At 50.3% G+C, this 13,730-nt stretch overlaps 1 protein-coding gene across 1 annotated transcript in view; it reads right to left on the bottom strand.

Moving 5' to 3' along the window:
- Nucleotides 1–13,730, bottom strand: part of LOC137623405 (myosin heavy chain, clone 203-like) — a 36,941-nt gene that overhangs the window by 21,211 nt on the left and 2,000 nt on the right. The gene's annotated exons all lie outside the window — the stretch shown is intronic.

Genomic DNA, 13,730 nt, shown 5'->3' with positions numbered 1-13,730 from the left:
CCCAAGGATATTCACAAAACTTGCGGATACAATCATCCAACAACTACGCTCAAAAGGAATTCAGGTAGTAGCATACTTGGAAGATTTGCTGGTGTGGGCAGCATCCAAGACTACTTGTCTACAAGCAGCCGAAAAGGTGATCCAGTTCCTGGAGCACTTAGGCTTCAAGATCAACCGCAAGAAGTCTCGCCTTTCTCCAGCTCAGAAGTTTCAATCGTTAGGAATCCATTGGAACTTACAGTCACCCCATCTCTCCATTCCACTGAAGAAGAGGAGAGATAATGGGATCTGTCAAGAGACTAATCAAACAATAGGATTTCAAGACACTAACAGGAAAGAGTATTGGGCTCTCTCCAGTTCGCAGCAGTGACAAACCCAGTGCTAAAAGCACAGTTTAAGGATGCGCCGGGAGTCTGGAGAAGATACGCATCAAACGCTCGAAGAGATTAACAAAGGTTGACACCGACCCGGAAATTGCGCATGCTATTAAGGCCGTGGTCAACAGCCAAGAGCCTAGCACGAACAATTCCCTTACAACCCCTCAGCCATCAGTGGTAATACACACAGATGCCTCCCTGGAAGGATGGGGAGGCCATTCGCAAGAAAGGAAAAGTGCAGGGGAATTGGTCGCACCAGTTCAAAACCTTTCACATCAACATCTTGAAGGCTATGGCAGTCTTCCTAACGTTGAAGAAACTATCCCCTAGCAGGTCAGTCCACATCAGACTGGTCTTGGACAACGAAGTGATAGTAAGATGTCTAAATCGACAAGGCTCTAAATCACCTCACATCAATCACGTGATGTTAGCCATCTTCTACCTGGCAAGGAAGAGAAGATGGCACTTATCAGCAGTTCACCAGCAAGGGTTCCGCAATGTGACGGTGGATGCTCTATCCAGGCGAAAGTTGATAGACAGAATGATCCCTAGACGCAGACTCATTCTCCTTCATCTCGGAAAAAGTCCCAGAACTGCAGATCGACCTCTTCGCAACGAGTGACAACAAGAAACTACCTCGTTATGTAGCCCCTTACCAGGACCCTAAAGCAGAAGCGATAGACGCCATGTCTCTCGACTGGAACAGATGGAACCAAATCTACTTATTCCCACCAACCAATCTCCTGCTAAAAGTTCTCGACAAACTAAGATCCTTCAGAGGAATAGCTGCAGACATCTGTCTCTCCTTCATCCACCTACACGAACAAGGCCTTGCTTCCACCACAATTAAAGTCGGCTTTGACTAGACCTCTTCTGTACGCCTTCCAGGTGAAATCTTCAATAAGACACCAGAAGCATGCGCTAGACTCAAACCGGACACCCCTACAAAGCCCATAACATGGTCGTTGGACAAAGACTTGCACTATGCTTCGAATATGAACAATGAGAATTGCACCCTAAGGTATCTAAAAAGAAAGTGATATTTCTGTTTCCTATAGCCTCAAGGGCTAGAGTTAGTGAAATAGTAGCCTTATCCAGAAATGAAGGCCATATTCAGTTCATGGAAACAGGGGAACAATCTCTTCCCTAATCCTACCTTTCTCGCCAAAAACGAGCTGCCCACCAAAAGGTGGGGTCCTTGGAGAATCTGCCCTCTGAAAGAAGATCTCTCTATGACCAGTAAAGTGTCTCAAGGTCTATCTTTGAAGACCTTCAGACTTCAAGGAGGGACAGCTCTTCCGAGGTGAAACCTCAGGATCAAACTTATCTCTAAAACAACTGAGGGCGAAACTCACCTACTTTATTCGCAGAACGGATCCTGACAGCACACCCGCAGATCACGATCCAAGGAAAGTTGCTTTTTCATTAGATTTCTTTCAACACATGGACTTTGAGAGGCTCCACTCATATACAGTGGTACCTCTACATACGAATTTAATTCGTTCCACAACCAACTTCGGATGTAGAAAATGTTCGGATGTAGAAACGAATTTTCCCATAAGAATACATGGTAATTCATTTAATCCTCAGCCTAAAAACCCATAATAAATCCTTAATAAATGGCTACACATAATTACACATAACAATAACATAACTGCATAATATGAAAGAAGCATGTAAAAAAGATAATTATAAAGAAATAATAAATAAAAAATGTTTTATTGCCACTTTACCTTAGAGACAGGCCAACGCAGGTGTAGGATTTGCTACGCCAGGAGGAGACGGACGATCGGCGAGAAGGTAGACATGGTGTTAACATGTTCTTTAAATACTCTCTCTCTCTCTCTTGTTCTTCTTCACTGTTAAATGCTAGAGACGTCTATTAATTTTTTCTGAGAGAGAGAGAGAGAGAGAGAGAGAGAGATTAAACAAAAATGAGAGATTAAACAAAAATGTGTTGTGTACATATGATTTTTAACAGCGTTAACGAGTTGAAAGACAGGTAAATGTAACTAAAAAAACAATATCAGCGAATATGAATTCCTTTATTAACTAAAACAAATATTGATACAAACACACTCGTGTGCGTCTGCGCAAACACACACACACGCACGAGGAGACACGATCGGCGAGAGGTAGAGATGGTGACTGCGATAACATACCATAACTTACACTACGGAAATTTTAATCTAACTTAGCTTTTCTTTTTTTTTATTTTTATATTTCATATTTTTTACATTTTTTCTTTTTATTTTTTATTTTCATCACTTTCAGTGACGAGTTACGGTATGTTATCGCAGTCAAGATGGAATAAGATAAGGTGAGTTACCGCGCATGGTGCCGGGAGCTCGGCTGTGCTCTGTGACGTCACCTGGAGAGTTCCGAGCGTTTATTTGAGAGCCGTCCTGTACAAACAGCCTTATTATTTGTGCCTATTTTTGGATTCCGGACATTGCATTTATGAAATTAGGCTGATATTAATGTCTTTATGACTATAATACCAAAATACATATTATGATAGGGAATATAATAGCAATGGAAATAAAAATTCACGCATGACAAAAGCTTTATTCCTATATTTCATTAAAAATCTTAATATAATCATCTCTCTCTCTCTCTCTCTCTCTCTCTCTCTCTCTCTCTCTCTCTCTCTCTCTCTCTCTCTCTCTCTCTCGTTTCAATGAAATAAATTTTCAATATGACTGAACAATTTCTTTTATCTTTTTTTCACAACTTTGCTATAAACATTTTCCTTCTTAGTTTATTTCTATTCTAAAATTTAGCCAACTTCTAATAATAAAAATCTCATTACCTCCTCGGGAACATCAATATTGGTGGCTTTGAATATATCAATAAGATATGAAACGGCTTTGACTCCTGGTTTTAGACCATGGCCATGGGAAATTTTGAATGAATATTGCATATTTGTAGATTTTCTCTAAAATGATTACATGACCTATATGGTACCCTTTTCTTTACAAGTGATATCCTATTATCGACTTTCTTCTACATAAACTGAGCCTAATGATGTATACTTATTTCTAAATTTAAAAGCCACGAACCCTCCCATCAAAGAACTTAAGGACTCATATCCTATCAGTGTTTCAGGTTTTATCTCTCTTAAATCTTTTACTTGATTTTCCTGCCTCGGTCTCATTGTTAACAGAAAGAAGGTGCTTCATGAGACACTCAGAGATATATAACTCGGAATCTAGATGATTGGGAGCAATATTTAACCTTTGACATGAACCACTTATATTTAAGCACTCTGTAATGACACAATATGTACAGTAGCTTCATCATTATTACAAACATTAAGACCTTAACTCGTTAATTATTCTCTTTACCTACTATGTATAACCGTAGTATATATTGAAACTCCAAAGGTTACGGATGATCGTGGCAATGACCAATTTGTCTTATGTAAGAAAAGGGATGTTCGACTGTGTCTTGACATAGCCGTCTTGTCATCAAGAACTGTAATCCTTGCAGACCATGCAACGTGTTAAACGATAATCCTTTTAATGGGACGAAACCTTTTTGCCTTTCACTTTAGCATTAATAACAAAATATAGCATCTTTTTCAACTTGACGTGGACAGTTCGAGAAAGCACCTCTACCTTTCTTTACGACATACTTCATTTACAAGTTATTCAAGCCAAACCAACTAAAAATCAAAGATATAAGATCCGATGTTTCATTACAAAACTGTCATTTCAATAAGCCTTTGTTACTACAAAATTTGATGGAATAAGCCATTAAGGAAGTGAGTAGCTGAACTGCTGTTTCTCACATTGACGTTTATAACCTCACACGTTCAATTGACTCATTAATTTTGTAGTATATTTTGAGATTATTTACTGATAAAGGTACGATGTTTTAAATAGATTTTGAGATAATGATTTTATCTCCAACCTGAAAACCATAGTCTTTTAAATAATTTTGAATCAAGTTGATTAGATGGGGTGGTTCTGCCGAGACGAAAACTTTTCAAAAATTTCGAAGCAACAAAATTTATTATTCATTATAATCTGAAGCTTAAATAATAGTATTTATACATACGAAAAATTTTCTTGTAAAATTCTCTCTCTCTCTCTCTCTCTCTCTCTCTCTCTCTCTCTCTCTCTCTCTCTCTCTCTCTCTCTCTCTCTCCTTCAGAAACATTCTTCCCATCGTAGCTAAATATTTACTTGGATGAGGAATATGATTGATCTATCCATATATTCTCGTGTTTTTTTTTTAAGTGAGCCTATTCATATACAGTTCACCTAGTTGCCCAAAATGCTAAATGCAACATATGCCTAGTAAATGAAACTAAAGTGACGAGATATTAGTGATAGGCTTACCCGAACCCCAATAGTAATTACATTATTATAACGATTTTATGTCAGTATGGCAGTCTTAGGGCAACAATTGAGCAACTCGTGCCTATGGTTTCTGGAAAAATCATTGGGTTGGAAATGTGACAAACAAATTACTACATATTTGGCATTGATACCATCATTTTCTTTGCATATATTCACCTACTTCTTACTTAGTTCTGCATCTTTTGGGAAACGGGAAAATCTATTTACTTTTCACCACCAACAGTTATAGTGGTCTTATAAAAATTGGAGCAACCCTATATTACAAACATAACCATTATGAATCTGTCAACGCAAAAGAAAACAAGAACGCCTGTTGAAAAAAAAAAAAAAAAAAAAACCTGCATATTTCCCGCCTATATGTCGCCTGGCTGAACTATCCAAGTGACGTCATGCGCGTGAGTGTAGAAAACGGGACCGCTAGGTAACTCACCTTATCTTATTCCATCTTGGTTGGAGGCTTCTCGCATCTCCAATGTGGCCACCCGCATACGATACCATACGTTTCGATTTGCCGCTGGAACCTCTTGCCTCTAACCTTGCCGCTAGTCGCTCCCGGTGTGGTCGATGCCTAAGGGTTTCGCCCTGACCAAAGGGCTCATCAGGTGGGTTTTGCCTACTTCAATGTTTGCAGGCTTGGTTCCCACGACCCTCCTTCCTTCCTTCCTCTTTTTTTTTTATCATCTAAACAATTCAAAATTAATCAGTAAATCATGAATATCTTTTGATAATTGATGACAGTTGACTAGGTTGGAGAAGAGAAGCAACTCGAAACCTATTTCAGTGTTTTGGGCTTTGAATTTACGGGTTTTTACGCCACACCAGAGGTAGCTCCCTTTATACTGAATTAGGTTTCAGCCAACTTCCCTTACTCCAGCTAGCTGATTAGTAGTCAATCATGTCAGAAGACGACATTCAAAATTCATCGGTACATCATCAATGTTTTTTGATAATTGAGGACTTATAGTTGACTAGCATGAAGAAGAAAAACTACTTGAAACCTATTTCAGTGTTCTGGGCTTTAAACTTACGGGTTTTTACGCCGTGCCAGAGGTACCCCTGTATAGGGAAATAGGTTTTGGCCAACTTTCCTTACTCCAACTAGTCTGTAAGTAGTCTATCGTGTCCCATGACATTCAAGCCGGGCAATTAAACCAAGAATTATTTCACCAGACAGTTAAGCCAAGCATTTGGCTGGGCAGTTAAGCCGAGCACTAATTGGTTGGACAGTTAAACTGAGCATTATTTGGCTGGGCAGTTAAGACAAGCACTATTTAGCTGGGTGGTTAAGCCGAGCATTATTTGGCTGGGCAGTTAAGCCAAGCATTTTTTGGCTGAGCATTTAAGCTGACCATCATTTGGCCGGGGAGTTAAGCCAAGCATCATTTGGCCCGGCAGTTAAGCCGAGCATCATTTGGCCGGGCAGTTAAGCCGAGCATCACTTGGGCGGGCAGTTAAGCCGAGCTTCATTTGGACGGGCAGTTAAGCCGAAGCCGAGCATCATTTGGCCGGGCGGTAAAGCCGAGCATATTTGGCCGAGCATCATTTGGCCGGGCGGCTAAGCCGAGCAGCATCACTTGGCCGGGCGGTTAAGCCGAGCACCATCACTTGGCCGGGCGGTTAAGCCGAGCAGCATCACTTGGCCGGGCGGTTAAGCCGAGCCGCATCACTTGGCCGGGCGGTTTAGCCGAGCAGCATCACTTGGCCGGGCGGTTAAGCCGAGCCGCATCACTTGGCCGGGCGTTTAAGCCGAGCATCACTTGGGCGGGCAGTTAAGCCGAGCTTCATTTGGCCGGGCAGTTAAGCCGAGCATCATTTGGCCGGGCAGTTGAGCCGAGCATCACTTGGGCGGGCAGTTAAGCCGAGCATCACTTGGCCGGGCAGTTAAGCCGAGCACCACTTGGCCGGGCAGTTAAGCCGAGCTTCATTTGGCCGGGCAGTTAAGCCGAAGCCGAGCATCATTTGGCCGGGCGGTTAAGCCGGGCTTATTTGGCCGAGCATCATTTGGCCGGGCGGCTAAGACGAGCAGCATCACTTGGCCGGGCGGTAAAGCCGAGCAGCATCACTTGGCGCGGGCGGTTAAGCCGAGCACCATCACTTGGCGGGGCGGTTAAGCCGAGCAGCATCACTTGGCCGGGCGGTTAAGCCGGGCCGCATCACTTGGCCGGGCGGTTTAGACCGAGCCGCATCACTTGGCCGGGCGGTTAAGCCGACCCGCATCACTTGGCCGGGCGGTTAAGCCGAGCACCATCACTTGGCCGGGCGGTTAAGCCGAGCAGCATCACTTGGCCAGGCGGTTAAGCTGAGCACCATCACTTGGCCGGGCGGTAAAGCCGAGCACCATCACTTGGCCGGGCGGTTGAGCCGAGCACCATCACTTGGCCGGGCGGTTAAGCCGAGCACCATCACCTGGCCGGGCGGTTAAGCCGAGCAGCATCACCTGGCCGGGCGGTTAAGCCGAGCTGCATCACCTGGCCGGGCGGTTAAGCTGAGCACCATCACTTGGCCGGGCGGTTAAGCCGAGCCGCATCACTTGCCCGGGCAGTAAAGCCGAGCCCCATCACTTGGCCGGGAGGTTAAGCCGAGCACCATCACTTGGCCGGGCGGTTAAGCCGAGCCCCATCACTTGGCCGGGCGGCTAAGCCGAGCACCATCACTTGGCCGGGCGGTTAAGCAGAGCACCATCACTTGGCCGGGCGGTTAAGCCGAGCAGGATCACTTGGCGGGGCGGTTAAGCCGAGCAGGATCACTTGGCCGGGCGGTTAAGCCGAGCAGGATCACTTGGCGGGGCGGTTAAGCCGAGCAGGATCACTTGGCCGGGCGGTTAAGCCGAGCAGGATCACTTGGCCGGGCGGTTAAGCCGAGCACCATCACTTGGCCGGGCGGTTAAGCCGAGCACCATCACTTGGCCGGGCGGTTAAGCCGAGCACCATCACTTGGCCGGGCGGTAAAGCTGAGCACCATCACTTGGCCGGGCGATTAAGCCGCGCAGCATCTCTTGGCCGGGTGGTGAAGCCGAGCCCCATCACTTGGCCGGGCGGTTAATCCGAGCCCCATCACTTGGCCGGGCGATTAAGCCGAGCACCATCACTTGGCCGCATCACTTGGCCGGGCGGTTAAGCCGAACCGCATCACTTGGCCGGGCGGTTAAGCCGAGCCGCATCACTTGGCCAGGCGGTTAAGCTGAGCACCATCACTTGGCCGGGCGTTTAAGCCGAGCAGCATCACTTGGCTGGGCGGTTAAGCCGAGCCCCATCACTTGGCCGGGCGGTTAAGCCGAGCCCCGTCACTTGGCCGGGCGGTTAAACCGAGCAGCATCACTTGGCCGGGCGGTTAATTCGAGCAGCATCACTTGGCCGGGCGGTTAATTCGAGCCCCATCACTTCGCCAGGCGGTTGAGCCGAGCCCCATCACTTGGCCGGGTGGTTAAGCCGAGCCCCATCACTTGGCCAGGCGGTTGAGCCGAGCCCCATCACTTGGCCGGGCGGTTAAGCCGAGCACCATCACTTGGCCGGGCGGTTTAGCCGAGCACCATCACTTGGCTGGGCGGTTAAGCTGAGCACCATCACTTGGCCGGGCGGTTAAGCCCAGCACCATCACTTGGCCGGGCGGTTAAGCCAAGCACCATCACTTGGCCAGGCGGTTATGCCGAGCACCATCACTTGGCCGGGCGGTTAAGCAGAGCACCATCACTTGGCCGGGCGGTTAAGCCGAGCAGGATCACTTGGCCGGGCGGTAAAGCCGAGCACCATCACTTGGCCGGGCGGTTAAGCCCAGCAGGATCACTTGGCTGGGCGGTTAAGCCGAGCAGGATCACTTGGCTGGGCGGTTAAGCCGAGCAGAATCACTTGGCCGGGTGGTTAAGCCAAGCACCATCACTTGGCCGGGCGGTTAAGCCGAACACCATCACTTGGCCGGGCGGTTAAGCCGAGCACCATCACTTGCCCGGGCGGTTAAGCCGAGCCGCATCACTTGGCCGGGCGGTTAAGCCAAGCACCATCACTTGGCCGGGCGGTTAAGCCGAGCACCATCACTTGGCCGGGCGGTTAAGCCGAGCAGGATCACTTGGCCGGGCGGTAAAGCCGAGCACCATCACTTGCCCGGGCGGTTAAGCCGAGCAGGATCACTTGGCCGGGAGGTTAAGCCGAGCACCATCACTTGGCCGGGCAGTTAAGCCGAGCACCATCACTTGGCCGACCGGTTAAGCCGAGCAGCATCACTTGGCCGGGCGGTTAAGCCGAACACCATCACTTGGCCGGCCGGTTAAGCCGAGCCCCATCACTTGGCCGGGCGGTTAATCCGAGTTGCATCACTTGGCCGGGCGGTTAAGCCGAGCCGCATCACTTGGCCGGGCGGTTAAGCCGAGCATCATCACTTGGCCGGGTAGTTAAGCCGAGCCGCATCACTTGGCCAGGCGGTTAAGCCGAGCCACATCACTTGGCCGGGCGGTTTAGCCGAGCAGCATCACTTGGCCGGGCGGTTAAGCCGAGCCGCATCACTTGGCCGGGCGGTTAAGCCGAGCATCACTTGGGCGGGCAGTTAAGGCGAGCATCATTTGGCCGGGCAGTTAAGCCGAGCATCACTTGGGCGGGCAGTTAAGCCGAGCATCACTTGGCCGGGCAGTTAAGCCGAGCATCACTTGGCCGGGCAGTTAAGCCGAGCACCATCACTTGGCTGGGCGGTTAAGCCGAACAGCATCACTTGGCCGGGCGGTTAAGCCGAGCAGCATCACTTGTCCGGTCGGTTTAGCCGAGCACCATCACTTGGCTGGGTGGTTAAGCCGAGCACCATCACTTGGCCGGGCGGTTAAGCCGAGCCGCATCACTTGGCCGGGCGGTTAAGCCGAGCAGCATCACTTGGCCGGGCAGTTAAGCCGAGCACCATCACTTGGCCGGGCGGTTAAGCCGAGCAGCATCACTTGGCCGGGAGTTTAAGCCGAGCAGCATCACTTGGCCGGGCGGTTAAGCCGAGCACCATCACTTGGTCGGGCGGTTAAGCCGAGCAGGATCACTTAGCCGGGCGATAAAGCCGAGCACCATCACTTGGCCGGGCGGTTAAGCCGAGCAGGATCACTTGGCCGGGCGGTTAAGCCGAGCAGGATCACTTGGCCGGGCGGTTAAGCCGAGCACCATCACTTGGCCGGGCGGTTAAGCCGAGCCCCATCACTTGGCCGGGCGGTTAAGCCGAGCCCCATCACTTGGCCGGGCGGTTAAGCCGAGCACCATCACTTGGCCGGGCGGTTAAGCCGAGCCCCATCACTTGGCCGGGCGATTAAGCCAAGCACCATCACTTGGCCAGGCGGTTAAGCGGAGCAGCATCACTTGGCCGGGCAGTAAAGCTGAGCACCATCACTTGGCCGGGCGGTTTAGCCGCGCAGCATCACTTGGCCGGGCGGTAAAGCCGAGCCCCATCACTTGGCCGGGCGGTTAATCCGAGCCCCATCACTTGGCCGGGCGGTTAAGCCGAGCACCATCACTTGGCCGCATCACTTGGCCGGGCGGTTAAGCTGAACCGCATCACTTGGCCGGGCGGTTGAGCCGAGCCGCATCACTCGGCCGGGCGGTTAAGCCGAGCACCATCACTTGGCCGGGCGGTTAAGCCAAGCAGCATCACTTGGCCGGGCGGTTAAGCCGAGCCGCATCACTTGGCCGGGCGGTTAAGCCGAGCCCCATCACTTGGCCGGGCGGTTAAGCCAAGACCCATCACTTTGCCGGGAGGTTAAGCCGAGCACCATCACTTGGCCGGGCGGTTAAGCCGAGCCGCATCACTTGACCGGGCGGTTAAGCCAAGCACCATCACTTGGCCGGGCGGTTAAGCCGAGCACCATCACTTGGCCGGGCGGTTAAGCCGAGCACCATCACTTGGCCGGGCGGTTAAGCCGAGCAGGATCACTTGGCCGGGCGGTAAAGCCGAGCACCATCACTTGCCTGGGCGGTTAAGCCGAGCAAGATCACTTGGCCGGGCGGTTAAGCCGAGCACCATCACTTGGCCGGGCAGTTAAGCCGAGCACCATCACTTGGCCGACCGGTTAAGCCAAGCAGCATCACTTGGCCGGGCGGTTAAGCCGAACACCATCACTTGGCCGGCCGGTTAAGCCGAGCCCCATCACTTGGCCGGGCGGTTAAGCCGAGCCGCATCACTTGGCCGGGCGGTTAAGCCGAGCATCACTTGGGCGGGCAGTTAAGCCGAGCTTCATTTGGCCGGGCAGTTAAGGTGAGCATCATTTGGCCGGGCAGTTAAGCCGAGCATCACTTGGGCGGGCAGTTAAGCCGAGCATCACTTGGCCGGGCAGTTAAGCCGAGCATCACTTGGCCGGGCAGTTAAGCCGAGCACCATCACTTGGCCGGGCGGTTAAGCCGAACAGCATCACTTGGCCGGGCGGTTAAGCCGAGCAGCATCACTTGTCCAGTCGGTTTAGCCGAGCACCATCACTTGGCTGAGTGGTTAAGCCGAGCACCATCACTTGGCCGGGCGGTTAAGCTGAGCACCATCACTTGACCGGGCGGTTAAGCCGAGCCGCATCACTTGGCCGGGCGGTTAAGCCGAGCAGCATCACTTGGCCGGGCGGTTAAGCCGAGCAGCATCACTTGGCCGGGCGGTTAAACAGAGCAGCATCACTTGGCCGGGCGTTTAAGCCGAGCAGCATCACTTGGCCGGGCGGTTAAGCCGAGCACCATCACTTGGTCGGGCGGTTAAGCCGAGCAGGATCACTTAGCCGGGCGATAAAGCCGAGCACCATCACTTGGCCAGGCGGTTAAGCCGAGCAGGATCACTCTGCCGGGCGGTTAAGCCGAGCACCATCACTTGGCCGGGCGGTTAAGCCGAGCCCCATCACTTGGCCGGCCGGTTAAGCCGAGCCCCATCACTTGGCCGGGCGGTTAAGCCGAGCCCCATCACTTGGCCGGGTGGTTAAGCCGAGCCCCATCACTTGGCCGGGCGGCTAAGCCCAGCACCATCACTCGGCCGGGGGGTTAAGCCGAGCACCATCACTTGGCCGGGCGGTTAAGCCCAGCACCATCACTCGGCCGGGCGGTAAAGCCGAGCACCATCACTTGGCCGGGCAGTTAAGCCGAGCAGCATCACTTGGCCGGGCGGTTAAGCCGAGCCCCATCACTTGGCCGGGCGGATAAGCCGAGCCCCATCACTTGGCTGGGCGGTTAAGCCGAGCACCATCACTTGGCCACATCACTTGGCCGGGCGGTTAAGCCGAGCACCATCACTTGGCCGGGCGGTTAAGCCGAGCACCATCACTTGGCCGGGGGGTTAAGCCGAGCACCATCACTTGGCCAGGCGGTTAAGCTGATCCCCATCACTTGGCCGGGCGGGTAAGCCGAGTCCCATCACTTGGCTGGGCGGTTAAGCCGAGCCCCATCACTTGGCCGGGCGGTTAAGCCGAGCCCCATCACCTGGCCGGGCGGTTAAGCCGAGCCCCATCACCTGGCCTGGCGGTTAAGCCGAGCCCCATCACCTGGCCGGGCGGTTAAGCCGAGCCCCATCACTTGGCCGGGCAGTTAAGCCAAGCATTACTTGGGCAGGCGGTTTAGCCGAGCATCACTTGGGCGGGCAGTTAAGCAGAGCTTTATGTGGTCGGGCAATTAAGCCAATCGTCGTTAGAACCAAAACTGACTCTGCTCTCAGCCATGCAGTAGCCATTGGATGAACACCTCACCAGAGATGCAGCTTCCTTCCCAAGCTTAACTATATTGCGTCAACCTATAAGGACAAGACTGCACACTAGAAGAAGCCTAGCTCGTTCCCTCTGCAGAGCCGGTATTCTAGATTATTCCCCCAGAACCACCTGAAAGTGGGCATCCAGAAGAATAGATCTAGATATCCGACCATTTGTACACTTGACAAAGGCCTTGTACACATCCATCAAGGTACAAAGCATACTAGAATCTACCAGGTTTCTTCTGTCTGCAGCACCAGTCCTCCAGATTATTCCAAGCATTGTACAAGCTGGATAATTAAGCATTGTATCCCTCAAACTGGGCTGTCCATCCAAGCGTCCTTTAAGGTGGGTAATCATTCAGGCCAAAGATCCTGGTTCTGGTCCTGCAAAACTCAGCTAAATCTCCTTTTCCTCACAAAATAAACTAAAATTAAACTTAAAAACACATTTTATAATCAAAATATATTTTCCTTTCAATTTCAAAATGAACAATATATATATATATATATATATATATATATATATATATATATATATATATATATATATATATATATATATATATATATATATATATATTCTTTTTTCATTTTTTTCTAGATTTTTTTTTTACTTTTTTTCTTTTTTAGATTTTTTTTTTCCTGATTGAAGTATTTAATAACCGGTAAGTCTCCTCAGAAGCCTATCGATAATATCAGCTGCTAATTGAACATACCCAATGGTACCACTGATGGTGATCAAATTACTGTATTCGTGCCTTCTTGGCATATCTATGGAGCTGACGCCACTCTGCCGGGTGATTTCCATCAGCGTGTTTCCTTCCACTCCATATATGGCTCTGTGGAACTTCCTTGGGACATCCAAGGCGACAGTCACGTGCCCCTTTAGGGCATAGTCCCTTGTGGGGTTAGCTCCAACCTTTGCACCTTGGAAGGTGATATGAGATGAGAAGACCCTTTTGGGCTTCTCAGGTTCCAGGTCAAAAACGATAAGTTTGCGAGCAGGTTTTTTCGCTGCAATTTTCTCCTCCTTCACCTCCTCCTCTTCCTTCTCCTCCTCCTCCTCCTTCTCCTCCTCCTCCTTCTCCTTCTCCTTCTCTTCCTCCTCCTCTTCCTTCTTCTTCTTCTCCTCCTTCTCCTTCTCCTCCTCAGTCTCCTTCTCCTCCTCCTCCTCCTTCTCCTCCTCTTCACTGGAAGAAGTTTCCTTTTGGGGCTTCTGCTCTTCCTTGTGGTTGTTGTCAGGGAGAGCCTCTTTGGCGGCTAGCAGCCAGCTCAGCACCTGACCCACACCAGATGGCCCTCCAACTACCTCCTTCTC

The sequence above is a fragment of the Palaemon carinicauda genome, chromosome 30 (genome assembly GCF_036898095.1).
Source record: "Palaemon carinicauda isolate YSFRI2023 chromosome 30, ASM3689809v2, whole genome shotgun sequence".
NCBI lineage: Eukaryota > Metazoa > Arthropoda > Malacostraca > Decapoda > Palaemonidae > Palaemon > Palaemon carinicauda.
The sequence above is the reverse complement of the archived record's forward strand: the minus strand, read 5'-3'. Positions and strand labels throughout refer to the sequence as shown.